This window comes from Athene cunicularia (assembly GCF_003259725.1).
Source record: "Athene cunicularia isolate RWA chromosome 15 unlocalized genomic scaffold, athCun1 chr15_part1, whole genome shotgun sequence".
Taxonomy (NCBI): Eukaryota; Metazoa; Chordata; class Aves; order Strigiformes; family Strigidae; genus Athene; species Athene cunicularia.
This window is the reverse complement of record NW_020799121.1, coordinates 11,364,962-11,392,545: the sequence shown is the minus strand read 5'-3', so window position 1 is coordinate 11,392,545 and position 27,584 is coordinate 11,364,962. Positions and strand designations below refer to the sequence as shown.

The window sequence follows — 27,584 nt, the reverse complement described above, 5'->3', positions numbered from 1 at the left end:
GACACTGATCTGTGAATTTTGCTGTTTTCGGATGTCAGCAACAGCGGATTAATCCAATAGTGACAGACAAAATGACGTTGCTGCACACAGAAACTGGCTGCCTGGTCTGAGAATTTAATTTTGATGTGAATTTGCTGTTCCTTCTTCAGTACACAGCTGTACCCATACTGCTGAATAAATGCTAGGTTCAGTGCTAGTCATCGCTAAGCTACTCCCAACAGCTTGAAACTAAACTGGCTGTACGTGTTCTTGTGCTTTGGCTTAATCTTTGAGGAGATACAACATGACTGTAAGAAGTTCTTTTGGTCTCAATCCAGTCCAGCAGGCAGCTTCTAAGCTGTAACACATTATCCCCAAGCAAAGTGATACTCGCGCTACATAGAACAGGCAACTGCAAATTAGAAAGTGTAAACTGTGCTCAGGAAGACAGATACTGAAGCCAGCATTACTCTTTTTTGGTACAGTCCCATGCAGTATAAACAACTGTAAAGCAGAACTGTCCAGTGCAGATTTCTGTGGATATGTGATTGAAGCTCCTCCTAAACTGGTTGTTCATGTTGGGATTCAGCTTAAGGCAATATTAGCCATCTCCATAGTCAAGGGAGAGAAGGGAAGGTACTTCCGAAAGATTAATTATCCCTTTATTTTAGAAACCTGCCACTGACTGTTGAAGGAAACTGGGTGATGTGCTTAGCCATTTTTAGCTGGCTGAAGTTTAAGTTAAAGAAGTTAACATAATGAATTTTCTGGGAATTTGGCATTCTGGAAATTTGGTTTATCCTCCTGTTCATGGAAGGACTTCCTTGGGCGTCACTGCAGAGAGCGCACAATGAATGTCGAGCTAAGCAAGAGGACAAATTTTTGCTAAGAACCAAAGCCAGTGTATAGTGTCCAAATGAACTCTTAAAAATTGTTCCCTATGATTCAGTCTTTTTGTACTTTTTGAATTGAATTACTTCTTCCCAATTTCCCATATATAATTTGATTATTACTGGTAACCACCATGATTAAGTTTTTAGTTATTTTAGTTTGGGAGACTCATGGAACTAAACACAGAAATTTAGGAAGATGCTGGTTAGTTATTTCTTGTTCAAAGGATCTCCATCAATTAAACCTCTTATAGGTATTTGGATGAAGCATGAAGTTTGTAGAGTTTATCCCAGATCATAAAAATAGATAAAGGAGGAAAAACTATAAAATCATCCTTCCTATGGGGAATAAGTAAAAATGGCAAGCACTTAAATTTTCTTTTTATAAACTATTTAGTAATATTTATTTAATGATTGCTCAATTCAGCTACTGCAACATTCTTTAATAACTCATAAAGCATATTTTATGCCAGCCATGAGATTTAATGATATCACAGTGGAAGGAAAATCTATCTTGACATGAAGCTTCTGAAAGCAATGGGAAAAAAATGAAACTGAGGGTTTTGGAAGGGAAAAATATTCTTTTTATTGAGGTAAATGCTTTCTATCAGCTTCTTCATCTGTGTACTGTAGCCAGGCAGCTATTATATGCAATTCGAGTCTGTCAGTTGAAGAGCATGATGCATATTAGAGTGGGTAAAAGTAGTTGTGAGCAAGTTAAATTTAGACCTTATTACCTGCATTATGTTAATGCCTCTAGGTGCTAACAGATTGAAACCCGTTGTGATAGACACTGTACAAGCACATAGCAAGACAGAAGTCATTCAGGGCATGGACTGAATCAAAATAGACAAGACAGAAAAAGGGTAGGAGGTTTGGGGATGAAAGCAGAGAAAAATAAAGGAACTGGCAGAGCCAAGGGAAAAAACGGCTTATGATTTTTTTGGCAAAAAAAAATATATTTCATCTATAAGTGAACATTTGTCAAAGCTGTAAAATGTTTTCATGAGCTATGTTCTTCCCTGGGCATGTGAAAGAGATACACGCTACTTAGTGGTAGACCCAGGCTCAAATCTGGTCTTCAAGGATTAAAAGATGTGGATCTTTTGTCTCCTAAAGAGTGACCTAATGACCAAGCTACTGTATTTCCTTATCCTCCAAGATGTTTCCGTGAAGACAAAATAGTGAGGCTTTTCAAAACTTCACAGGGGTTTGTGGCATAGGAAGAGCATTTTCAAGACAGTTCCCTCCAGGAACATCAACCTGCACCCCCAGAGCCCCCCCCGACCCCAGCCCCGTGCTCTCCCCAATGGGCTATGCAGTCTTATACTTCAGAAGCGCTGTTTTTCTTTTTCTTTTGTTGTTGTGATTCTTCCTAACCATAAGAACCACTGCTACCCTTGGAGCTTCCCTTTTATTTGATCTTATTAAGCTAATAGCAGCAAGTTTGTAATTTTCCTAAGTAGATGCACAGGAACTAGGTTTTTTTTGTTAGAGTCACTGGTAAAATAGCTCATTGACAGCTCTAACCCGAGTTTAACTCACTATGCCTGGTACAACATGTAGGAGAGTATAACACAGAACCCCCAAACAAACCAAAATTATTTAGTAGATTACCCAGATCTACTAAGAACAATCACTGAGCTCTGAAGTGGCATGATCATAACTTGAAGCTCTGACAAAGGAGGCGGGAAAGAGAAAACTGATACTGGTCTACTGATTAGGGTCATACACTTTTATTAAATAGCTAAATACTTGCACAGAATGATTTAATACAAGGAGACACAGAACATGTGTGTAGATATCAGATTAGTAGCTGGCAAGCTCCATTATATCATGGCTGTATTTCTTTGGCTGTTACACAATTTCTGTTTTAATGTCCCGAAAGGTGACTATTGCATGGTGACAGACAACAGAGAGAGTTCCCACGTTTGAGGATTTGGAATGGCTGTCATCACACAATGGTTTGAGGCTTCTCTCTAGCCTTGCATTTCAAGGATGCTAAAAAATACTCCCTCAGGAATAGCCTAATTCTTCACTGCAGCAGCAAACAAAGTGCTGTCATTTTAGTGAGTTTTGTTTTGAAGCTTATACAACAGCTGATGGCATGCCTGAAGGCAGGCAAATAACTCTGAACTGTCTAAGTTTCCCCAGAACTCTTTACATTGCAGCAGAAGAAAAATTGAATCTTCTTTCCCTATCCCCTTTCCAATTGTATCTGTGCTCCCTGCATACCCGTGAGGCTGTCTCATATCACCACAGGGTAAGTTGCAAAAACAGATGCATTGGAACCATCTTCCTCTGATAAGTTCATTTTAACAGTGTCTTCGACCCTACCAAGCTTAATAATGGCAACAGGAAAGCCCAATGAATACACCACCGGGCTGTGTCTTGGATCTATCAATGGGAATTCACTTTCTGTAGTACTGGAGTACAAGGATGGATGGAAAAGTAATATGTAACATTTAAGTATTAACACTTAAGCTTTGATATTTTTCCATGTTTCTCCACCTTGGCCAACTTTGCTGAAAACTACTGATAGAAAAGCCAGCTACAGCAACTCTGTCCTTCCTCCGTCTGATGATTGCACCTTGCTTGTCATGGTCATATTCTGCCTTCCTGATAATAAACAGAAACATGTCATCAAGAAAAGCCAATTCCAGTCTAGTCCCAGGAGAAGAACAAAGTATGAAACTGTCAATGTCCTTTTTTTTAAAAAAAAAAACAAAAAACAAACCCAAACAATTCCTTTTTTCTGTATCTCTCCGAAAGATGGAGAATCTTCTAGTTTTATGATGCAAGAATCTGAACTTCTAGATACCTCCGTTCTGCTGAGGTTTGCTTTGCATACTCAATTGTTTCAAGCCCTGCAGAACCCAAGCAGCCATTATGCAGCTCTAACTACATTAACACATCAAACCACCTGGCTTGTTTCTGGCTGCAACCTGGATGCCTGGGGAGAACTGAAGACAAGATGCAATTCCAGAGCTTTGCCAGTTCTGTGCAGGAAAACATTTTACCGTAATTAAATGCTGATAACAAAGAATCCTTAACCTGGCCAGTATCTTTCCTTCCTTTCCAATTCATCTTCCTAACCAGTTCCTTAATTTTCCTGTATTTTTGAAGAACTAAATTACCAAAGTTAAGGGGGTTAAAATCAAGTGGTCAGATCAAGCCCATGAAAAAAAAAAAAATCTTGTAAAACAAAACATCTGAAACTGTCAGAGTTTGGAGTTGGAATATGGGCTAACAGCAAATGAGTTACATAGCCAAGGTGAGTACCAAGAACACGGCTTTGCAATTTTCTGTAGTGGGTTATATGGCCTCTATTCATATAAAGGCCTCCAAGACTTTAATTTATTTATCCTCACAACATATTGCACTGTGGAGAGTGAAGAAATATTTCTCCATTCATTAAGACAGAGAGGGACTGAGACACCAGACCAACATAGAATATATGTAGCCACTTATTTCCCATTGAAATGGCATTAAGGGAGAATTACAACAAGTAACATGCTTACATAATTTATTTACCTATATTGCTACTACCAATAAAACTCAACAAAAACATACTAGGGAAAACAATATAAGCATCTTCTGCAATATGAGAGCTCAGCAAAGATACATCAGAGCATGTACCAAATACACTCCTTCATCTGGCATGCCCCTGACCCTTTGTGTTTCTTAGTGACTGATTAATATTTATGCAAACCGCCACTTCAATTTGAAACCTAGTGGGATTAATTGGATGGAAAACTACTCGCAATGCAGCAGATAAAGGGGAAAAAAAAGTATCAAAGAGAGCTTTTCTCTCTTTGTCTATTGCCACCAAAATAATGCAGGCAGTTACAGGTTTAGTACAGGGATGTACCCCCTAAAGTGTTTCCAAACTAATAACCTTTGAAACGTATTCGCAGCCTTGGAGAGGCAGCAGGGATACACAAGGGAATAAGATTTGATTTAAGATGAACACTGGCTCATGCACTCATTACAGTAGCCTGCTCTACAACGAAATGTCACAGGGTCACATACAACCTGTACACTCAGAAAAATCTGTTTTGATTATTTTACCCGCTCAACCCCATAGGCTGCATGAAGTTGCATGAAGTGAACCTGGTGCCCTGATCCTGGAATATCAAATCATTAGGAGTGGGAACAAATAGCTGTTACAGCCACACTGCTAGCTACCCTGTGGTAGCATGGCCGCGTGTCGGGTATTGTGTGCACATGTACAGCAAGGGGCTTCAAACCTCAGTGTTGCCTTTTTGCTATCAAACTTCTAAAGAACATCACACTGAGATTTCAGTTAACATTTTTGTGGGTGTGTGTGTTTGACAGGTTGGTTCATGTTTAAAAAGGTATATGAAGAGGAAAAAAAGAGAGCTTCAAGTGACTCCAGATCAGTTAAAGCCCTTGCTGCAGACTGTGAGCCACGGAATTCCTTCTGCTTCCTGACTACATTCCAGTGGGTTCATGTAACACATCTCCTATAGATCACAGATTTTCCCAGTAGCAGAAGAAACTCAAGATCACAGACAGGAAACTTCACTTTTCCAGAGTTTGCTTGAAAAAAAAGAAAATAAATTATTCACTAAAGGCACCCTAACTGTGCTTTGCCTGGTAGTCTTGTTCTCACTGAGAATGCAGGGCCCCACTGCTGGTGGACTTAGAGCAAAATTTTGCCCTCACCCAGAGTGTTGCACAGATACAGAGTGAAGCTGATCCTAGACCAGTTGCTGTTGTAATAGGTTTCCCCTATCCTAGACTAGGTGCTATATCCCCTGGATGCCAAACGATGGGGTAGGTCCTGTCTTACTGGCTTCTACTCAACGTAATTCTAGCTAAACTTTGTCAAAGAGCACCAGGCATGAGGGGGAAGCATGGTTAGCTCACTAAGCCTTTCACCTAGTTACAAATACGATAGCAAGTCCATAGTCACAGAAGGATTTCCCAGATCTTGTCCTCATTCTGAGCACTCCATGCTGACTTAAAGTTTTACTCAAATGTCAGATAAATATGATGATAAGGGTTAGATCTGGAACTCCAGGTATGTCTGGATCAGCACCTGGATATAAGCAGCACTGAACTTTGGCTTACATTCACACAACAGTTTAGATCAGAATCATTGATTAATGTGATTCTGGGCACGTTAACTTGTGAGAGCAATGTTCTTGTAGTCTGGACTCAGACTTCCTCAATATCCTTAAGGTAAGTGCTGCATGGCAAGCTGGGAGGAAAACTCTGGACTGTGACCTGTTCTTCAAAAGCAGTTTCATTAGCAGCCCTGAAGCCGTGGTTCCCACCACCACTCCAGTTTCCTCTACCTCCATGAAGAATGCACACAAGTGTTCATATTCATTGTTAGAGCTCCATTTTAAAACTCAGCTTAAATATAAAAAAGGAAGAAATTGCTTGCTATGGGTTTTAATGTTGCCACTGTATTTAGACAGTGGCTTAACAATATTTCGATTGCAAGATATTTGTGAAGAATCGACTTTCATAAGACACAAACTCAGCAGCAGCAGGTATTACTCAGAAAGAAAATTCCCCCTAGGCTCACACCCATGAAAATAAAGATGGAATTAGATATTAGATGTCTGCTATTAAACAAAACATTGCAAACATGTATTTCCATTTTTTTTTGTAACTTTGTCATTTATATCTCCAGCAATGTATCACTTAAGCTAAACACCGAGCCATGAAGTGTCCTATTTACCTTTGAGCCCCTGCTCTTCTTTACACCCAGGAGGCCTCAGGTCACAACCTGAGGTGGTGCCAGTGCCAAAAGCTGTGGGATGGATATACAGAGTCATCAGTTTAAAGACAAGCAGAGCCAAGAAATAATACAAGTTATTAATCATTAAGGCTCGTCCTAACTGGGCGACCAAAGACAAGACCCAACGTGTTAGCAGGCTGTAATGTCATGCAGAGGGGAGAGAGTCCGCATGCTCTGGTCTGCAATTCAAGAAAGTATGTTTCAGTAAGTAAAAACAATGAGGTAGGACCAAACACGGAGCAGAACAGGCCTTTTTATTACAGAAGGTCTTGTACTGCTTTCCATTAGAACTCTGTTTACCTACACCATATGCCAGTGTAGAACCTGATCATTTTTCCACAATACTTTAAATAATTGCCTCCGTCTCTCACTTGCTATTTGGGCAGGGGATTTTATCTGACTAGAGCAATGACCACTGAGCCTGTTTTGCCTCTCATTCTGAAAATGTAGCCCTCTTCAGAAACAAGGAACCTGAATCTTTCATCAGCTTTCCTACAAGTATAATTCTGTTTTCGCAGAGAAACTTTCTGACCACCTGCATCTGAGTGAGAAGCTGGTCCTAATCCTCTTCTACATGCATGAGCTCCTCAGTCAGATTCACAGAACGAATACATAAAAATCTAAGAGATTTCTTGGAAGAAATCAAGTCCCTTTCTTCCCCTCATTGCTAAAACCGTGGGCCAATTGCTTAAAAAATAAATACCACATCTCTCTCCTCTCCTTTTTCTTGCCAATGGATCATGTTTTTCCTCAAATCCTGGCTCCAAAAACCAGCACACTAAAACACTGCACACAGTATGAATAAATCAGGCCTTCTAAACCAAAAAAAAAAAAAAAAAAAAGTTTTAAAAGTGTTAAATGGAAAATTCAGCTTCATTCTGCTGTCCTTTAAAATGGTTATTGTGGATGATAGAAATAACTGTTTGTCAACAGAAAAAAATTTTATGGGGCAAAATGTTTCAGCCTAAATTATTCAGCTAATGGTTATTACCTCTGCAAAATGGAATAAAGAGCCATGTGATGCCGCTATGGCTAAAGCAATTTTGCTGCGGTACCTACAGAAGTAGTGCGAAATGTCTCCCTCAAGACAGCTCTCAGAACTTCAGCTTTCTTGGAGAAAGAGCCACTGCAGAGGCACTTGCATAGTAGATTGGAAGAGCTTGATTACACTCTCGCGTACGCTGCTTTTTCACTTTTGGCAGGAAGTTAGGAGCTGTCTACACGAGCTCAGAATTTTATTTGCAAGGTTTTGCTGCTGGTTTTAAACACTGTTTCTTGCGATGCTACTTCTTTCTTACTGCCGTTTGGAGGTGTTTTCTGCTTTGATGGACAAGATGCTGGGTATGTGCTTCTTTCTAACAGCATAATTCACAGATTCCTCAGCCTTCTTGGCATATCAAGCGGGAAATGGCTTATTGTGCACTCTGTGTATGTGCACTAATTTTGGCAACCTTCGCACTTAGCATAAGGAATGTAGGATGCCTTTGGCTATATGCCCTCCTCAACCCCTAAAAAAAGGCACCTTGTCAGTGGTTAGCAGTGCTGTCAGAATGGAAAGTTTGCCTCTCAGTTTCTGTTGAAATGGCTTCAGTTGGAGTGGGCCTAGACTAGGCTATGGATGGGTTCTCTACCTGAATCCTGCTCCCACATGAGCTGGTGCAGCTCCAAGAAGGTCAGGGGAAATCCTGTCTCTTGCACAACCCAGGATACACCCAGGCTGGCTCTTTGCATTTTCTGCTGCTCCTTTCCTCAGCAAACCTCTGTTGTATGATACACAGGTGTGCCTCCCATGCTGTCACACAAGATTTTTCTACCTAGCTCAGGACAACAGCTTTTCCTAGGTGCATAACTTCCTTTCCCACCTACACTACTACTTTCTGCTTAAACAGCAGATGGAACAGTACACTGCGGGGAAGGAGGGCTTTGACACAGCTTTAAATCCCACACAGACAGTACTGTTTTCTCTTCAGGCTGCCCACCAACAGGAGATGCCTGGCACTGCCTCTGTGCTAGCACAGGCGCACCCTCCTCCTTTTGTCCTCATTAGGAGCGTGTGGGCGCTGCTTTCCACCGAGCCTCCGTGTGCCCATTCCTGCAGTTCCGCATCATTAGCGATGCCAACAGGTTTCACAGCACCCTTCTGGCTGTCCCTCTGCCACCACCCTGCACAGCTGAACACAAGAAGAGAACCAAAAGATGCTGATCACAATGTATGGATATGATAGCTCAAAAGCTCAGACAACTCTGCGCTCAAATAATCACCAAAGCTCCCTCCCTCACACACACATATATATATACACATACATGTATATATATGGCTTACTTTTTGGATGGAACAGTCATCTACAGTGCTAACGTATTTGACTACCTGATAATGATTAGGATTTAACATTCCAAGTGTGTGTTACAGTAAGAGATCCACAAGGCAGGACTCATCTGGAAAATCTTTATCTAAGCTGATCTAAACTCAGAAATGAAAAATCTGCTGCTGGCACAAAATCTCATTCTTTTGGGGAGTGCTAAGTGTCTGTCATCCGTCCATATTTCTTTTTCACTAGGCATTCCTAAAAAACTTAAGCCAAAATGTATTTAATATGCTTCTGTAGACCAGTCATGGGCCATTTACCATACTTTTACAGCATAGCAGTAAGCTATAGATCATACTTTCGGATCCATTAGAAAGGATTTAGCTGTTCGGGAGTTATAAACTTTGAAGGGGACAGGTATGTTCCCCTGCTCAGCATTACTAAGCAAAGTGCTTAAAATCAGGAAATGTTAATATTAGGAACACATATATCACCACAGAACCACTTTCTCTAGTGATTGATCACATACCATGACACCGTCACAAGCTATTTCAAAAGTGATCATGCCATTTTTTATCCATGGCACAGATCAGAAGATGTAACAAAAATAAAAATACTGATGATAGAGTGGCTGAAAGCAGAAGTTACTGTTACAGTAAGGACTGTATAGAACATTTGTCTCCTGGAGCAATTAACAAGAACTCTGTGCTGGAGTGCAAAGCTGCATCAGATTCTAATTTTGATCTATATGATTACATAAACCCCTGTCAGAAGAGTGGCTTGAGGCTGATAGCAAGTAGCCAGTGCTAGTAAAATACCAGCCACCTTCATGTGGGTCAAATTTGGCCATTTAGTAGAAGAACACAATTAAATTGGGAAAATGGAAAAAAAAAAAAAAAAAAAGATAACTACACATTTAATGAAGCTCTGATGTTTCCTTTTGAAGCATCTAATGATTCCATGGTCCCAAATCTGTGAACGAGTCTGTCTGACCTAAATGGCTCACAAGGTCAAGGTTAAAATTAGAACTTCTAATGACATTCACTAAGATTGAAGATACTTAAAAAAAAAATAAAATTCAGTGCTTTTGAAAATGTTGACTTTTGACTTCTAAGCCACTCAAGACATCCAACAATGTACAGGTGTTGTGTGAAATTTGAAAACACTTGGGACATTTAAAAAAATAGCCTAGATGAGGCACTAGAATATATATTCTGGGAATCAATCCATAAGTGGAAGAAGAATTAAATGAGTTGTATGCCATTTTTCATCACTACGTGCGTGACTTCATTATTAAAACAAACATCAAACTCAGGAAAAATTGTGGATTATATTTTACACATTAATTGCTAAACGCCTAACTGATGAATGTTTCTATTTCACATCATATCACATTTACAATTCTTAATATACCCATCAGGAGATATAAGCTTAAATCAAAAGCTTCGCTGATAAACTACTGGTCAGCAAATGCTTAAAAGGTCCTTAAGTATTCAGTCATGTGCCCACTTTTTAAAGTCAACTGACTTCAGTGAAGGCGGCTTTCTTCAGACTTTCATTGTTTCCCATGTGAATGATGCAGCTTTACCCTATTGTAACCACAAAATCTACACACATACTGACCAGGTGATAACCTGCAGAATCATAATAAAGATGTTCTAAAATTTGGATCCACTAAATGGGAGATTCGATACGGTCTTCAGCATCATCAGGATTCACATCACTGTTAATCTAGATCCTCTTGGGCAAAACAAGTGTTTTTATCACATCTAAATTATGAGCCAAACTTAGTATTTGTTACCTGAAATACTGGATATTTTTTTTTTCCTAATTTCATAATGAAGGAAAGATCAATAGCACTGTCAACAGATTTCTATAACATTGTAATTGAAGAATTTCATGGAGGAACTACTAAAGTTTTGCAGTTGATATGTAAGAGATGCAAAGCTAACATCACCTATTTATGAAAAATTTTAAAATAAAAAATTCCACACTCAAAGCCTGTGGTAGGCATTAATTTTCTTCAGCTGTGGTCAGATAGTCACTGTGGAAATTAATGTGGTAAATTAAGTACTACCTTCCTTTTGTTTATTATCACCGATTTATCTGAAGAGCTACATAAATAAGTAAATATAGAAAAGGATGTAAGCCACAAAGAACAAATCAATTTTCTACAGTCAAGATCAACTATTTTTACAAGTGCAGAGTGGAAGACGCAGGCTGGTCCCTTTTCTGCAGAAAGTAAAAACCAGAGATTATAGATAGTCAGAAGCAGAATACAAACCAAATGCTTGATAAGCCATAAGGGAAACACAAATAGGAGTTTAGCTGCAAGCCATGTGACACACCATGTCATCCTCTACTCACCTATAACTGTATTGAGCTTTGGAAACTACACTTCAGGAAAAAAAATCGACTCACTGCAGCAGTGAGAAAGATCAAAGCCCGAGATTTACGAGGTAAAGTTGAAAGATCTGGGGCTGTGCAGACTAGAGAAGAGATGGCTAAAGGAAGGGATAACGGTCTTCAAAGTACATAAAAGGCTGCTGCAAAGGAGAAAAGGAATAAGCAGTTTTTGCATGCTTATTTTAGGGAGAAGCTATAGTAATGGGCTTAATCTGCAACAGGGGAGAATTAGATTAGACATAAGGAACATTCTGTAAAACTAAGGATAACTAAGGCCTGAAATAAATTGTGTGGGGAGATGGGGAATCTGTGTCTTTGGAGATTTTAAAGAATGTGTTAGGCAAACATCTGACACAAACTCTATAGGTATAATTTCTCATGCCTAGGGGCAGGGAGATGAACTGTAGGAGTTTGTGGATTATTCCAAGAACCTTGGAAATACTGCACAGACACACCCAGACCACACCAAGGTCCTGCCAGGCTGGGGAGATCACTTCACCATTGCTATCACCTGGCCAACAGATCAGCAATTCCAATCTTGGGAAAGAGTGAGACGCCAGCGATGGTAATTTTCTCTGCAGCATTCACCGTTATTGCTGCAGAAGAGTGTGATGCCCAGAGTCACCTCCGAACCAGTGCTGCACCATGCTGGAGTCCAACTTCTGGAAGGTGGTGGGAGTAAGACACAGACAAACAGAGCAAGACCTGTGGTGTTCATGTCCCAGAAACCATTTCTGTGGTATTGCTTCCCTCCTCCCCCATGCCCTGCCTGTGAATTTGAATGAATTACACAAGCTGGCCTGACAAGGGAGAATTAATGGGCTATTTACCACCTGAGAAGTGCATTAATGGGTCATTAATGTATACCCTGCAGTGTTCTGCTGTTAGGAGTCACCAGATCACATTTTTTAAAATTTTTTTTTTTTTTTTTTTTTTTTAAGTAACCAAAATTTTTTACTTCATTTTTTCTCCCATCCTCTGAATAAATCTTTAGGTTCTAAGGAAATAACAATTCATGAAAAAAGAATGAAAAGAAAGGGTAAAATAAGAACAGCAGCTATTATTCTGTGGACATAATTCTCCCAGCTGCTGCACATACATAGCTAGCAGGAGGAACATGCCAATTCTGTGATCTCATCTCTTCTCACAGGAATATGACACAGTTTCACAGAAGTTTCAGTTGAGATACTAATGGACTTAATTAAGCAGATTGACCAGAAGAAAGGTTGAAATCAGCTGAGGGCTCTCCCAACTCCTAGTTACATGGAGAACTGAAGATGCCTAGCACTTCATACAAGTAGGCCTTGACAAAAAAAAAAAAAACCCAAAAAACCAAACAACAAAAAACCCCAAAAAACTCAGTACATGAACTTGTGCATGAATAAGTCTTTGTATGGAGGGGAAACTGGATGGAAAGCTCTTCACAGTCCTGCTCTCAGTGGAAGTGATGGGCTGAAATGAATAAGTAAGAGTTGACAAAACGTCATTATTGCAACATCAAATAATTTTTTCTCTTCTGCATCATATCTTACTCTTGTCTATACTAGTTTGGGAATGAAGAAATAAGGTTTTAATACCATCAGAGAATTTATTGTTCTATCAGAAATGTGTCTTTTACCAAATGAATGCAGATGTTCATGCCAGGACAGGAGTATTTTGTAATTGGAAAATAGCTGAAAATACAAAAAAGCTGAAAATAGAAAAAAGTGCATTCCTACCATGCTTTAAATTGCCTGTAATCCTTGAAACACAATCAATTGTACTCAGCTACACTGAAGTCTTTTGGTTGATTACTTCTCAGCCTGACAACAAAAGCTTGAAATTTCTACAAAGGGAGCAAGTGCTTTTGGAAAGATAATTAGTCCACTTCAGTGTGCTCTAAGATTTTTTGGAAGAGGATGGTACCTGTCAAGTTCTGATGCATTCACTGAACCCAAGAACAAAAAGCAGTAAAAGACACCAGAAATTTAAAAAATACATTCTGAGTGTTCTCCTCCAGAAAGTGGACCTGACAGTGGGATATGCTCAGCAAGAGGGACACTGAGACTGGAAAATGGTCAATATTATCCTCTTTGGAATTCTTTATGATCACTTGTGAGCTTTAGTTCTTATAAATAAGTGGAAATGTTGTAAATCACAGGTGAAGACTGTGAAAGCTGGGTTTTTCAGTTACTGAAAATAGTGACATGGCCACTGATTGCTACAGCAAAACACTTGCATGTATGAAAGAGGCCTACCGAATCATTAGGTCAGAAAGAAAAGGACCAAGAACAAGAAGAGTGATGTAACTCAAATTTCATCAAGCTTCAATATCATCAGAGAACTCAAAACAAAAAAAGCAAACCAACCAACCGACCAACCAACCCCCAGAGAAAACCTGAGTGAAGGAAATAGATGGAAAAAGGCAAGCAGTTCCAGCCTTGCTCCAATCAGAAAATTAACAGGTAAGACAGCTTCGGTGTTATTCTTCCATGTACTTCTGTCACTGGTGCCTGTGTTTAAGAGAAGGCTGGCCTGTATTTACAGATAATCTTTATCCACTGTTTTTCTCTGAAGTACAAGTGTGTGTAGAAGAGGTTATAAGTCAGAAGATATAATCTTTGTGCATGCCTGGAGCTCTATCACATACGGGCTCAAAGAAGGCAGATATGAAAAAGCAGTTAGAGATCCAGAAAGCAACTCATCAATGTCAGAGCTAATGAACCAATCACTGATGGTAACGTGAGGTCAAAAATCAGGTTAGGTACTTAGGACATTCTCACACTACCAGGATCAATGACAAAATAAGTCAGTGTCTTGCTTTCTTAGGACTTTTTGTGGCTCTGTGTCCAGGTACTTGCAGATGGAAGAAGGAGCCAGACTCTCATGTAAATTGAACTAAGTTCTTATTAAGATCTTATGTAACCCTTAACAAACTCAATAGCCCAAATGAAACATGTTACTCCATCCTACTCCATCCGTAAGGCATTACTACTGAGTTCATAGTGAATAACTATTTCTTATTTTCTTAATTTTCAGCCACAGCACAGTATATATTAACATAGCAACCTTCCAGTAATTTTGGGCTCCAGGATATACGACTGCCTTTTAAAATAAGAAGCGCTGGTAATAGAGTGAGAGGAGCAAGCCAGCTTGCAGCCTACAAATTTTCAAGAGGAAATGGTGATTGAACAGACCGTGCTAAGGAGGGCTTGAAGTTTGAGCTGAAGGAAATGGATGTTGCACTAATTCCATGTTACCTATTGAATGTTAATTTCAGAGATATTCTTTGCTGAGTGTTTGAAAGGACAAAATTTGAATTCTAATTTCCAGAGAAGGCAAAGGCATTTATAGCAATTGCCTTTGTGTAATTGCTACAGACTGTATGCAGGGGCATAGGACAATGCATCTCATAAGGAGTCAAAGATAAATGACTTAATCTGAGATCTACAACTCTAATTATATACATCTCTCTATCCTAAAGGGTTTTATTTTGCTACAGTTGCTTTTAGAGCCATTAACAAAATGTTGCATTATATCTCTGTTAGTGTGGGGGCATGTGCAAAGACTGCCTATGCGCCTAAAGCCTATTTTTATATTGAATGAGTCCTAAAATGGAATTCAAATACAGTTTGTTTCTCTTACAGTGTTGTGATCATTACAAGTTATTATTTTTTTAAAAAATATTGATAATCATATTTACACATTGAAAAGGTGTGTAAGAAAGGAATAGAATTCATATGAAAAAGGTGAATTAGGAACTATTTACAAAGGAGCAAGCAGAGAATGAATCTCGCTACAAATGCATTATCTCCCTAGCAACACAAATCTCAACCTAAGCTTTCTCTTTAAGCTTAAATTCTGTTGGCTACAAAAACAAGATCTCTGCTTCCACACTGAAATTGATACTCTGACTTCTCCATCCCGGTGGAAACGTGTAAAGATTTGCCTGCAAGGGTGGGAAACAGTGGTTCAGCTGAGAGATGTACATCATCATAATCATCATTTCAGGAGGATCCACATCACCAAGCAAGTCTGTCAAGCTATGTGATGTAATGAATTATGGGAAAACATTACTGCTACTCTGAAGCCTGGGTAGCCAAGGATGGCTCAAAGGCATTCAGAGAACTGCCAATCAGCTATGGAAAGTTTGATATTAAGGTGCTGTCCTCTGCTTCTGCTGACAAAGGGTCACAAAATGCACAGAAACAGGTTCTGCATCTATAAAGTGCTCCCTCTATCAAAGCTCCAGCAAGTTAATACTGGTATGTAAAATTTCTGGGATAGCACTCAGTACCATGAGCCTGCAGGTATACAAACGTCACGCATGAGTTAATACCAATGCAGGTAATTCCTGTGTTTGATTTCTTACGGTTGCATCAAAGTGGAATTCCTGAACAAGTGATTCTTTTGAGGACAAGTTTTTTTTTAAGGACTACATTAGTATAAAAGAAAGGAGACATACCTTCTACTTATTTCCTGCCCACTGGGTAGATATATTTCCTACAGAAGAAAAGGGCTGTATAACTTCATAACAAACAAACAAACAAAAAAAAGCCTGGGACAATGTTTACATCTTTTCTAAATCAACAGTTGACTCAGGATTTTTGTATTTTCCAGGAGAGCAGAGTACCATCTGCATTGCTCATATCAACCCTGAATCAAAAGTCCTTAAGCATACAGCTACAAGAATTGCAGAAATGTTTTTGCAAAAATGAACAGGATGTGAGCAGATGCTGTTTGGCAAGCACTGCAACCAAACAACAAAGGAAAGGAAAGTCAAAAAGCTACTTCTATATATTAAATGAATATAAGATGCTCATATCCTCTTTTTGTAAATTATTTGAACCAGTGGAACGTGCTGTGGGAAAACGAGGAGGGGTGTAAAGGGTTTAGCTGCTATCCTTCAGTTAAACACTGTTAAATCTGTCATCCAGCACAGCGGGTGTTTGCACACCAAGAGGTTGAAGTACAACAAAACAGAATTCCTAAATAAGGCTTTAACTTACTGAGAATTCACCTCATGGTCCTATTGGCCATTCAGGACAGGTCTGCAGTGTGACAAGATAATCAGCAATTTAAGAAGCCCAAATAATAGACCACAGTGATTATCTGACAGAAATCAGAGCTAATGGGACATCTCACATGACTGCATGAGGCTGTTTGAAGATGAACTTCAATCAAGGAGGTCATCTTTTCTCAGGAGGCTTTAACAGGAAGAACATGAGGGTGTCCAGATGGGATCACACAATTAATTGCAAATTGATTCTTACAGGTTTTCAAATTAGCTGGGTAATTCTAAGGCACACATGAGAAGTAGTCTCTGCTTACACCTCCATCACTTTCTAAGCTTTGGAAGCAGCACGTTACCTTGAGGATCATACATGAACTTGGCTGATATGTCTAGCCTTTTGGAGATGACATGGATTACAGTAATTCAAAGATTAAAATGCTTTCAGAGGGCAAAGATGAGGAGGAGTGAAAATTTAGCAAACTACCCTTCTTTTCTCTCCTAAGCTCTCCATCTAAAGTGGTACCTCTCAACCTTCTTTACTATGTCACACAATCATTTTTATTTGTAACCAGATAAAAATAAGGTGTAATGTAGGATGCTTTCCCCATTCTTTGCTTCCTTCCTTAGGAGCTTTTAAAATTTGGATGGGAAAGGGATGGTTGATTTTTTTTTTTTTTTTGATAATTTTTTTGTAAACCACCTCCTCAGAGGCCACTAGAAACACTCAAGATCACCACTGAACCACAGACTCAAGGCTGAGTAACACTGACCTAGAGCAAATTCTTTCAACATCAAGAAAGTCACTGTACCCTGATGGCAGTGAGGGAAAACAATAACCCTGCCTTGCAATTTCATCTGCTTCTGGAGCTGAATGGCCATGATCTGCCCCCTTCAAAGGACATAAAGGTTACAGTTTTGTTCTAGTAAGCAAACTCTTGTTTCAAACTGGTTGACAACTTAAAAGGCTTATCCGACTTTTACAAATCCATGCAGGTTTCATTCACTATAAGCTGTCTCTCTTGTTTTCTTTAGAAAAATGAATTCAGCTAATACTTGATAAAAATGGATCTATGCCTGTTAACATACAGCAGCTGTTCAGAGGAGCAAAAGTGAAAAAAAAAAAAAAAAAAGAAAAAGAAAAAAGATGCACTCTCACAGAATAGGAAATACGGTATCATTTTTTTTGCCTGGTTTTGTCCTAGTTAATCACCTCTTGTACCTACATACAGCCCGCAGAGTGCCACATCCATAACCTGTAGCACATGAAGAAAAAAACTATACATGTACACAAATCACTAGGAAAGATTTTCTTTGGGTTTGAAACCAGACATATTGCACCACGATGAACATCACTAAATTTTTAAGCTAAGAAATATAATTTATTTTAGGAAAGGAATACTCCCACCCCAAAACCTCCTGTAAAACAAACTGTGCAACCTTAACTACACCAACTAAAAATCTCAGTACTTATTAGCATGAAGGATGCACTCAGCCCTTTTCAAAACGTTCTTGGGAATGACGATGTTTTAGTTTGGAAAAAAAGTCATAGCAAAATTATAACAAAATAATTTGTATTATAAACTGCTATGACAGGCAATTCCTGGTGACCAGCAAACCTGAATGTTTCTCTTACTGCCACCCAGCACTATAAAATGCCACCGCTACGAAATTCTGAGCACTCAGTAGTTTGCCCATTTTTGTTATAACAGTGGTGCTATTTGGATCCACACCATTTGACGATGCACTCACCCTAGAATTTCACATCCGATTTTAATGACAAGGTGTATACTATAACAAAAGAAGAAAAAAAGCCTTTGAACATAGATAAGTAGAAATGCAGGCTAAAAAAAGAAGGAAAATATGCAAATTAGATCTAAAGTGATTCACTCCATTGAGTTTTCACTATAAATTGGAGATTCAGGGCAAGTTACAAATGAGGCTGATTCTACCAAAGATGCACTGGCTACTTAAGACATCAGTTGCCCATAACGTGTCTTTGTCCAAGAACTCCAGGAGAATGGACTAGCTGCATGACCATGGCATAAACAACGTTTACCATATATAACCTCAGGGCTCTCAGAATAGGTTATAGGCATCAAGCCGGAAGAGAATTACCGAGAACAACAATCAACATAGATTCTTTCTTCTCTTAATCCTTACAGTCTAACATTGTGTTCTCCAAGCTACTTGGCCCTTCAAAGCAGAAGAGGTAATTGAATTTCAATCATATCATGGTCTGATTCAAAATAACCCATAATGGCACTCATTTCAATATTGCACAGTGCTGATTTTTATTCTGGGTGTAGTGTCTGTTCTTCGCTGTAGGAATTTCCATATGCTCTTTGCCCTGAATTTCAAAGAATAAGTTTGTCTAATGGAGCTGAATATTGAGATTTTTCCCCCATGACTTATGGGTGCAATTTGAAAGGGGGGAAAAAAAGTAACATGTAAATGAAAAGCACGTACAACGCTATGTGGTGATAAACAGCCCTTACAATTTGCTTAGCTATAGCTTGTTCTTCATTCCCAGAGGCACTAGTCACTTTTATTATGAGATGACAGCTGAGCTTTATTCTCAAGATTGTGCAGATTTCTCACCTGACTAGCTCATGGCTGTATATTTCAGGTCAGAGAGCAACACAAGCTGGGATCTATTTTTCTTCTTCTCACGGCTGTTGTCTCCTGTCATTCTTTATGCTGATTTCCATTTCTCTGCCCCACCAATAAGTTTAATTTTCTCTCTTTTTTTTTTTTTTTTTTAAAAAGCAGATTTTAGAACAGTCTGCATGCCTTCTTTCATAGGGCATCTTGTGCATTCCCTAAACACAGACCAGTTATGCTGTGTCCGTGAACTGAGTTGACTGGTATGTGGATCCACAGATGTCTGCTTCCTTGTTCTTTCATCACTATATCCATCTTCACATTGTGAATATTTGGAAGTCACATTTTCTGTGTTACTGCGAGCAGACAATTTGCTGTAGTATGGGAGTTAAAAGACATGGGAAACTATTAGTGACATTTATCAGTAACAATTTCTGTAACTGAGATCGTAGAGCATTGACTGCCGTTCAGTTCAATCGCCAGCTCTGCTGATAGTCTGCAGAGTTACCTTGGGCTAGGTGCTGCTGTCCAGTGTTTTAGTTTTCCACATGTAAATGGACAAATTATGTTACTTTGTGAAATCCTTAAATCACGTATGTCTTGTATATGAAAGACTGTATGCCTAGATAATAGTCTCAATTATTTTAAACATGCCTATAACCATTTGTCAGGGACATATTCGCTTTATCAGTTCAATAGAACATCCTTCCATTTCTGAGTCCCTGACTTTGAACCAGATTCCTAGCATCACCTCTACAACTCTGTTGAGCAATTTCTAATTGGTTGTTCAAGGACTGGAATGAGAGTAAAAACAGACTTGAAATTTCTTCTGCCAGTTTCTACAAACACTGACCACTTTTTTTTCAGGGCTATCAAACTAGCATTACTCCACTGCTTTTGCTTAATAAAACCAATGCAAATTAAGTACACAATCCACATCTGCACAGACAGGTCGAGAAATCAGAGAACTTGGATAAACACCAGCCAAGCCAGATGGAACATTTAGTTAGTAAGGAGTGCATTAAAAAGCTTTATGAAAACTTAAATCAAAATGGTTGTTTTTCAGGGTTGGTAAGATCACCCTTAAATATTGCTGCTGTATTTGGCTATGTCAATTACAGTTAAGACAGGCTTTGGAAACTTCAAGGTCCCAAGAGTGAAGAGTAGATTGAATCCTCTCCAGAAAATTTTGCTTCACTGATTAAAATCTCTGCAAGCTTCCCACACAGCTCATGCACCATTCACCAGCTCACAATATTGAGAACATCTACAACTCTGAAATCATCTCCATCTAGTAATGTACATTATTTAGGTAATTTTAGCAATAAAATTCAGACTCCATGTTGTCCTTGCAATGTCACTCGTGAATCTCAAAGACTATCTCTCCACAGTACAGGTTCAGGTTCTAGTTTAAGAATGAAAAATCTCCCAAATCTGAACATTTTCAAGTAGATCACTTGTCAGATGGGAACGTGGTTTTCACATTACTCATGGCACCTGAGTTTATTTATTTATTCCGCAAAATGTTCATTTGGTAACCTTACCATGAGTAAATTTTATTAAACATTTTTATAAAATAACGGAACAATTTCCAATTTTCACGTCAATCTGATGGGAATTGGAGGTCAAGCCCCGGAGGACCATCCCATGGTTTTGACCATTACAGGGATGAAAGGTAAGGTGAAGTGTCCTGGAGAGATGGGTTTTGATATTCTAAGGCATCTACTGGGCAAGTAGAAGCTGAGCAGATTTACTCCCAGATTCTTTCTTGTGTTCATGTGAGAAATTCATAGAACCCCAATGATTTTAATGGACTGCCTTAAAGTTTCCATATTTTTATGCTTTCCCTTACAAAAAAATTACGCTCAAGTAAGAACCTCTTTGGCAGAAAATTCCCAGCCAATTTTATATCATATAGTGGTGGGGTATTTGATGGGTAACAAAGCTGAATTTTCACAACATCTTTTTGGAATTTTACAAAACCTTCACACACACAGTTAAATACACATGGAGACTGCACATTTCCCCTCTGAAAAAATAAAAATTGAAGCTTGTGGGTGGCTGGTTATGATTAGGTTGTTAATATTTCCTCTCTCATCTTCCCCCTTTTTATATTTTCCCCTAAAAAACAAAAAATACACCCTGGTCTTCTTTAATCTGTTTGAAATGCATGTTGGCCAAGGAGCTGCATTACACTCATCTGTGGAGGCAGCTGCTCGCCCACCCTTCTGTCTGGAGAAGAGATAAATACAGAGGCTCAACAGAATTTTTCGTTTTTCCAGTGTGCTTGCCTACTTAATCAAAATCCACCACTGCTGCCAACTGTCAGCAGACTTGCAGTTTATAAATGTTGTAGTTCAACAGGCGCTAATGCTGTATGTTATCTTAAAATAATAACAACCTTCATCTTGAGCAAAATTGAGATTTTTTTGTGTGAGAAGGAGCACAGTTGCTAATGTTCAGCTTTATTTTAGTTTTGTAACAGTCTGGCAGTTTAAGATGGGGGTTGAGCATTTGTATTTTGCATGAACGTGCTGGAGTATGAAGCTACTGAGTTTTCCCTGATATCCTAAGATTCAGAACACTTGAGCAAGGAAAAGAAGATATTCATATTGTTTAACATTATACAACTAAATCTAAGCCTCCCTAGACTTCAAAGATTTAAAGATCTTCAGAAACCTGACCATGGAAAAAGATTAACCCAAGTACTTTAGACTGGTCTGGGTAGGGTAGCACCTCATTAAATAAAGGGGAGACTAGTCTCCCAGCTTCAGCAACTAAGATGTTCTAGAACTGGTCCAGATGATAGCCCTTTGGTTCTGCTCTCAGTTCTGCCTCTTCCCTAACACATGAAGGTACTCTGCTTTGAGCAGGAGGTTGGCTAGGGATCCCCAGAGGTCCATTCTAACCACATTGATTTGCTTTAATGTAGAAATCAATCTCCTTAGGATATAAACCAAGTCCTATTAGCTTTAGGTAGAGTATCCCACATTGTGGAGCTCTGCTTTTTTATTGAGGTGGGGTGGTGTAAACAGCAATGTAAGAGAAACATGAAAAGATATAAATGCAGTGTCCAGGGCTTGTCAGAAAGTATTTTTCTGGAAAAAATCCACTAAATCCAAGTCCAACCTCCCAGATTCCTCACATTAGAAAACTGCAACATGCAAACAACTTAAAGATACATATTTAATTTGAAGTATCATAAAAAGAAAAAAAAATAACCATATAGAAAGCTTCTAAACAAGTCAAGAAAATTCCCTTTCTGAAAGACAACAATCCTATCAGATTCAGAAGCAGATCAGCATTTCAGAGGTAAAGCCTCTTTACTGGATTCCTGTGAGCAAATCCTTAGTCCTGGTGCAAACCCTTGGCCTCCACAGGTCCGTGCAAACCTGAGGCACGTGGTGCATGGCTGAATTTGCAGAAGGAAGCCCTGATGCTGGTAAGCAGCAACAGAACTTCCTTTAAATGGCCTGCAGCAGGCCGAGGTTTAGAATGCTCTCATAAACATCTTCTATAGAAACTGGGGATCTTAGTATGTTTCTCTAATAGAACGGGGTTTTTTTGGTTCCTTCCACTGGTGATTAACTATCTCCAGAGCATCATATCTCTTAACTGCCGTAATTCATGGCATTCGTCCTACAGCTGTAAGAGTCAGTCAGCAGTACAGAGAAACACACAGAAACTTCTGACCCTCGCTTGGCTTTGCACATGGCGACACAGACATCCTGCAAACAGAAATAGCCAAGTTACCTTTAACACACAAATTGAAATGACACTTGACAAAATGTTTTCAAGCATGTACCTTCTGCATGAGTCAACATAAACAAATAACTTTGGAAAAAGAATGGATATTGAGAGCAGATTTCAGTCCCTCTCTTCAATCTTGCACCTGCTTTACAAACTTAACAGCACTAGTACATGAGCAGAGACTTGACTGTAGCTTTGATGGAGTGTTATTTTATTAGCATCTTAGAAAACAACATCTGGCTGCATAATTGTGTGTAGGCTACTTCTTACGGGATTACAGTGACTTGGATGAGCAGGACTAGAGAAAGAGTCAGGATCGGTTTTGGTCAGGAAGACAGAAAATGATCCCTTCCAAAGAGAGCTAGCTTAAGGGGGAAGACCCAAATACAAGGTTAAGAAAGAAATCAGTTTGGCACTGGAGGATTAAATAATACCACATGGAGATTAAAAGTACTTTATTTTGAGCATGGGGCAAGAGTCACAATCTCAGAGGAACGGTAAGAGCCATAAAGGTCAGGTGAAAAGAGAGCCAAGCCCGTGGCAACAAGCTTAGAGTTTTTAGTCAGAAAGTTCAGATTTATAGGCATGAACCTATGAGGCTCAGCAGGATGGGCCCCTGTTAAGAACAGAATGTAGCATTCTACATTTAATAAGACACTTTCAGCAGAGATAAGTCTAGCTAAAAGTAAAAGGAAAAGAGAATGGGGCAAAAGGAATTCCTTGCCATGGGAACAGAAAAACAGGCAATTGGCAAGGAGGTGTATTTTAAGTAAGAAGATGGGTTATTGAAGGTTTTTTATCTGATGGTGAGCAAGTCCTGAGCATGATTCCTGCAGAAGAAAGCATGCTTTCATCTGTTAGACCTAACACTTGAAGAAATCATCCAGCCACTTCCCAGGGAATAAGAACACTAAAAACCCCAACCCAATGGAGAGCAAAGCTAGTACTCAAATCTTGGAGATGGAGGCTCAAATGTCTGTACATACAAGCGGAGACAAATAGTTCCAAGGAGAAAGGCCAGATTCAATCAGGGAGAAAAACTCTTGGAACTAGAAGACTAGCAAAATTGTTACTCAAATGCTTCTTGCAATTACCAGCACAGAGCATCAAAATGGCAGTAAGTCAAAAGAAGAGTTGTTGCATCCTGTAAGCCTGGCTGGCTCCAGCAGCCCTTTCATCTGGTCTTCATTATTCTGTCAGATTTGGATTGTTGAAAAAGTGACAGGATTAATTTATTTATTTTTAAATAAAATCACTGCCCGTGCTTTTGAACGAATCATCAGTTGTCCGCTGGTACACTGAGCCAAGAGCCTGAGGATATAACGCAAGTTTGGTTAATGCATCCTGAAGTCTACGTATGGGCCACCCCTGTAGATCACCTTCAAGCTGACATGGTGGTACCATGAGAGCTCCATTCTTCTTTGGGAAACTGAAGGTTCTAGGATCCCTGCTTCCTTGCCCTTTCCCCCAAAAAGCAGCAAACAGAAGGCTTACCCCTGTAGAGAGGGAGCTTTTCTCAGTGCTCATCATTCACTCCCTGTCCTTGCTGGGCATTTATCCACAGCAATGGGAGATACCGCCTGGAGGTGTGTGCTGCTGCCCCTTCTCTCCATCCCCTTCCTGGGGAGAATTTAATGCTAGCGTAAAGAACTATTTAAGAGGACGAATGCAACCTGCAAATACTAGGAACAGGAGAAAGTAACACAGAGCAGGATGTGGAAACAGCAGCCAACAGAGTTCTCAGGGACTGGCTTTGTGTCTCAAAAGCAAACCAGACCTGGCCCACTCCCCAGCAAGCCCTGCATACCTTTGCCCAGAGGTGTCCTGGAAGGTTGCTGTGGCCATGACTTCAAAACTCACTATGCAACACCTGCACTTTCCACATCCCAGGTCTTGAATTCCTATTAGTTAGGAGGCTGCGAGAAACACAGCTGACACATACATCGTGTAATTGCAGTGACAGCTGGAGAAAGCATTGAACAGTAGTCTAAGAGCCAGAAGACAGTAAGGTGAGGGGGACGCTCTTGCCGTATCCCATGTTTTTGAAACTTCACAAGAACTGTTATCTCTGACTTTTAACACTTCAGGAGAAAGATAATTAGAAGAAATTACCCAGCAATGAAAAATCATTATTAAATCTGCGGCGAGTTATCCACTAGGGTGTTTTGTTAAGGCTGGGCTTTTGAAGAGGAGCCTAAACCAGTAACACAATATTGACAGCATTTGTAATGAGGAATCAACACTGCGACTACACACAAAACTTTAGTAAAAAGGTAAGGAGCTTTTTCAGGCAGAGCAAGAGCAATTAACAACAGCTCTTTTCTAGCAATCCCCGCTTGAACTATGAGACTCGATTATCTCCCAGAAAAATTAAACCTCAGGTTTTCCTGCAAAAATTTCAAATACTGATTTTGCAAGTATCTTCATAGAGGGTTACCATGGGACTTTTAAACTTAAGTTTTGCTCACACCATGCAGATGGAATAACAATGCTCAGTAATCGAAGGAAAACCCAAGCCCCACGATTAAGGAGGTTTGCACTTTCTTGTTAGTGCTTTTCCATTTCCTTTGGTCGTGTCTTCAGTCTCTTAATTGTAAGTTAACATCTCTGAGTGTGGCAGGTTTTCTGTCATGAGAAATAGCTCTGTGTTTTCATTTGTGCCTACCACTGACCTGCAGCTGAAGACTAGTTAAAATACTGTTAAAGCTAATTTTTCAATTTTACTGAGAATTTCAAACATGCACCCAGAAATTTTCTTCCAACCTGGTGACTTGAGTTTTTGCAGCTCTTCTTTAATAGGCTAAGTTGTGAATTTAATTAACTGCATGATCACATGAACTTGGAGCGTCTTAACTGCCTTCTACAGACAGCACTGAAAGAAAGAGCCCTATACAGTTTCTTTGGAAACTCATGAGAGCAATGAGTTGAGCTGAAGTCCACAAGACTGTGAGTAGACTCTGAATCAAAGGCAAGAAGGATCCCAGTTGATGTGTCAGGTGTCATTTCCACAACTCAAAGGATATTTCAATGATTTTACACTCTCCAAATATGATTTAACACACAGCTCTTTTCTGTTGGTACAACTTTATGTCAGTAATTTCTCACTGGGGTAAGACACAAGAAGGTGGCCAGAGCTCTCCTGGGATAGGAGGTAACATATTAAAATGTTAGAGTAGGCAGAAGAGCATCAGCTTGTCACTTAAATAAGGGAGCCTGGGAGTGTACTTTCCCATATTTAAACTGAATGGGTGTGGAAAAATATCTTGTTTGTCCTTAAAATGAATTCAGCCATTTATGTAAATTAGAACAGAATTCAAGAAATGTGGCATGCCTAAGTGTGAACAACAGCTGGGAAAAATTGCACAGCAGCTGCCAGTATCAATAATTTATTATTAATTGGTTCCACAGCCATTTCTGAAACAGTCATGCCAAGAAGCTGTGCAACAGGATGACAATATTATAGGGAATGGTAAAAGCATGTGTTTCTGTACTGCTGTCCTAGAATTTCCCCAAATATTTGTGTATTACCCACTTGGCTGCAGATGCTTTTCTTTGTGATACAAACATTATTACAAAATACAACCAAACAACAAAAGCAGCAAAAAGACAAACAGATCCATGAATTTGTGTTCACTGCAAGTATGGAAAGATAGAAAATGGAGGTGGAATACACCTTAACCATAAATCTCTTTCACAGCTATTGTACAAACAGATATGGTTTCTCATCAGAATTAAAAGGGATTCTGGAACCCTGCCAGCTTGAATTTGTGGGGACTGAATTCACTTCTGGTTTGCTATTATATGTTATCAATCAACTTGACTGAACTTCATGGGCAAGTTATTAAGTTCCCATGCCACTTCCTCATTATCAGTAAAACAGGGCTAACAGTATTAGCCCTAGTGCTTTACAAAGGAGATCAAGGATTATGTAGAACTACAAATAATTCACAAATCCTGGCTGAAAATTGCATGCCGACATTTTCCTCTTATCTGAAAACCTCCAACCTCCCTTCAGTGTCATTAAAAGAAGACTTATTCTGATATATTATTTTATGAAAACAAAATAGACAATAAGCATGTAAGGTAATTATTTGCCTACACATAGCTTGTCTGCCATTTTCCTTTATTTCTAAAAGGAATCTATTTTTGAAGGTGACCTGCATTACCGCAGTGTTAATAAAAATGCACTGTGTGCAATCGGTTATTATTTTATCTCTAAGCATATTCAGTCGCTCAAAAGGTGTAAGCATTCTCAAGGGGAGCATCATGCCAGTAAGAGAAGGCTCTTCTTCAGCAAAAAAGGGGGGTCAAATCTTTCCCCAAAGTACTAAGTCTCTGGTGATACTGATCTATTTAAACACTGCATAATGTATTTCATATTTAGGCTGTTATAATGTCTTGGACTTCACCACATATTTTACGTTTTGCCACAAGAATAACTGATTTTCCTGCAGGTGCCTCTGAGAGCCCACTGGCTACAGTTCAGGTGAAAATCTTTCTCATGAAAAAAAAAGAAAAAATTACTTAAAAATAATGCTGAGCTGCTGAAAAATAATTTTATTTTCGAGAAAAACTGCCCAACCATTTGCATCCTTCTTGTTTTCCTTTCAGTCATGCTCTCTTGACGTATTCCCAGAAAACTTGAGATTTGTAAACAAAAGCATCTCATTTTTCTATGCTTTGTCTTACAATCTATGTACAGCATTCTAGGGTTACAGGGAGGACAATACCCTTTATTTCCAGTATTTCCCAGGAACAATTTCCTGATGAAATGCAAGTAGCTATGGAAACAATCTCTTTTGTTTCCCGTACAATAGTCTAAATTTCTAAAAGCTTTTGCTTACAGAAAAGGACACTACTTCCTGACAATGATACCATTGCAG

General features: G+C 39.2%; 1 protein-coding gene across 1 annotated transcript in view; it reads left to right on the top strand.

Moving 5' to 3' along the window:
* TMEM132C (transmembrane protein 132C) overlaps positions 1-27,584 on the top strand; it is a 765,633-nt gene that overhangs the window by 271,474 nt on the left and 466,575 nt on the right. The gene's annotated exons all lie outside the window — the stretch shown is intronic.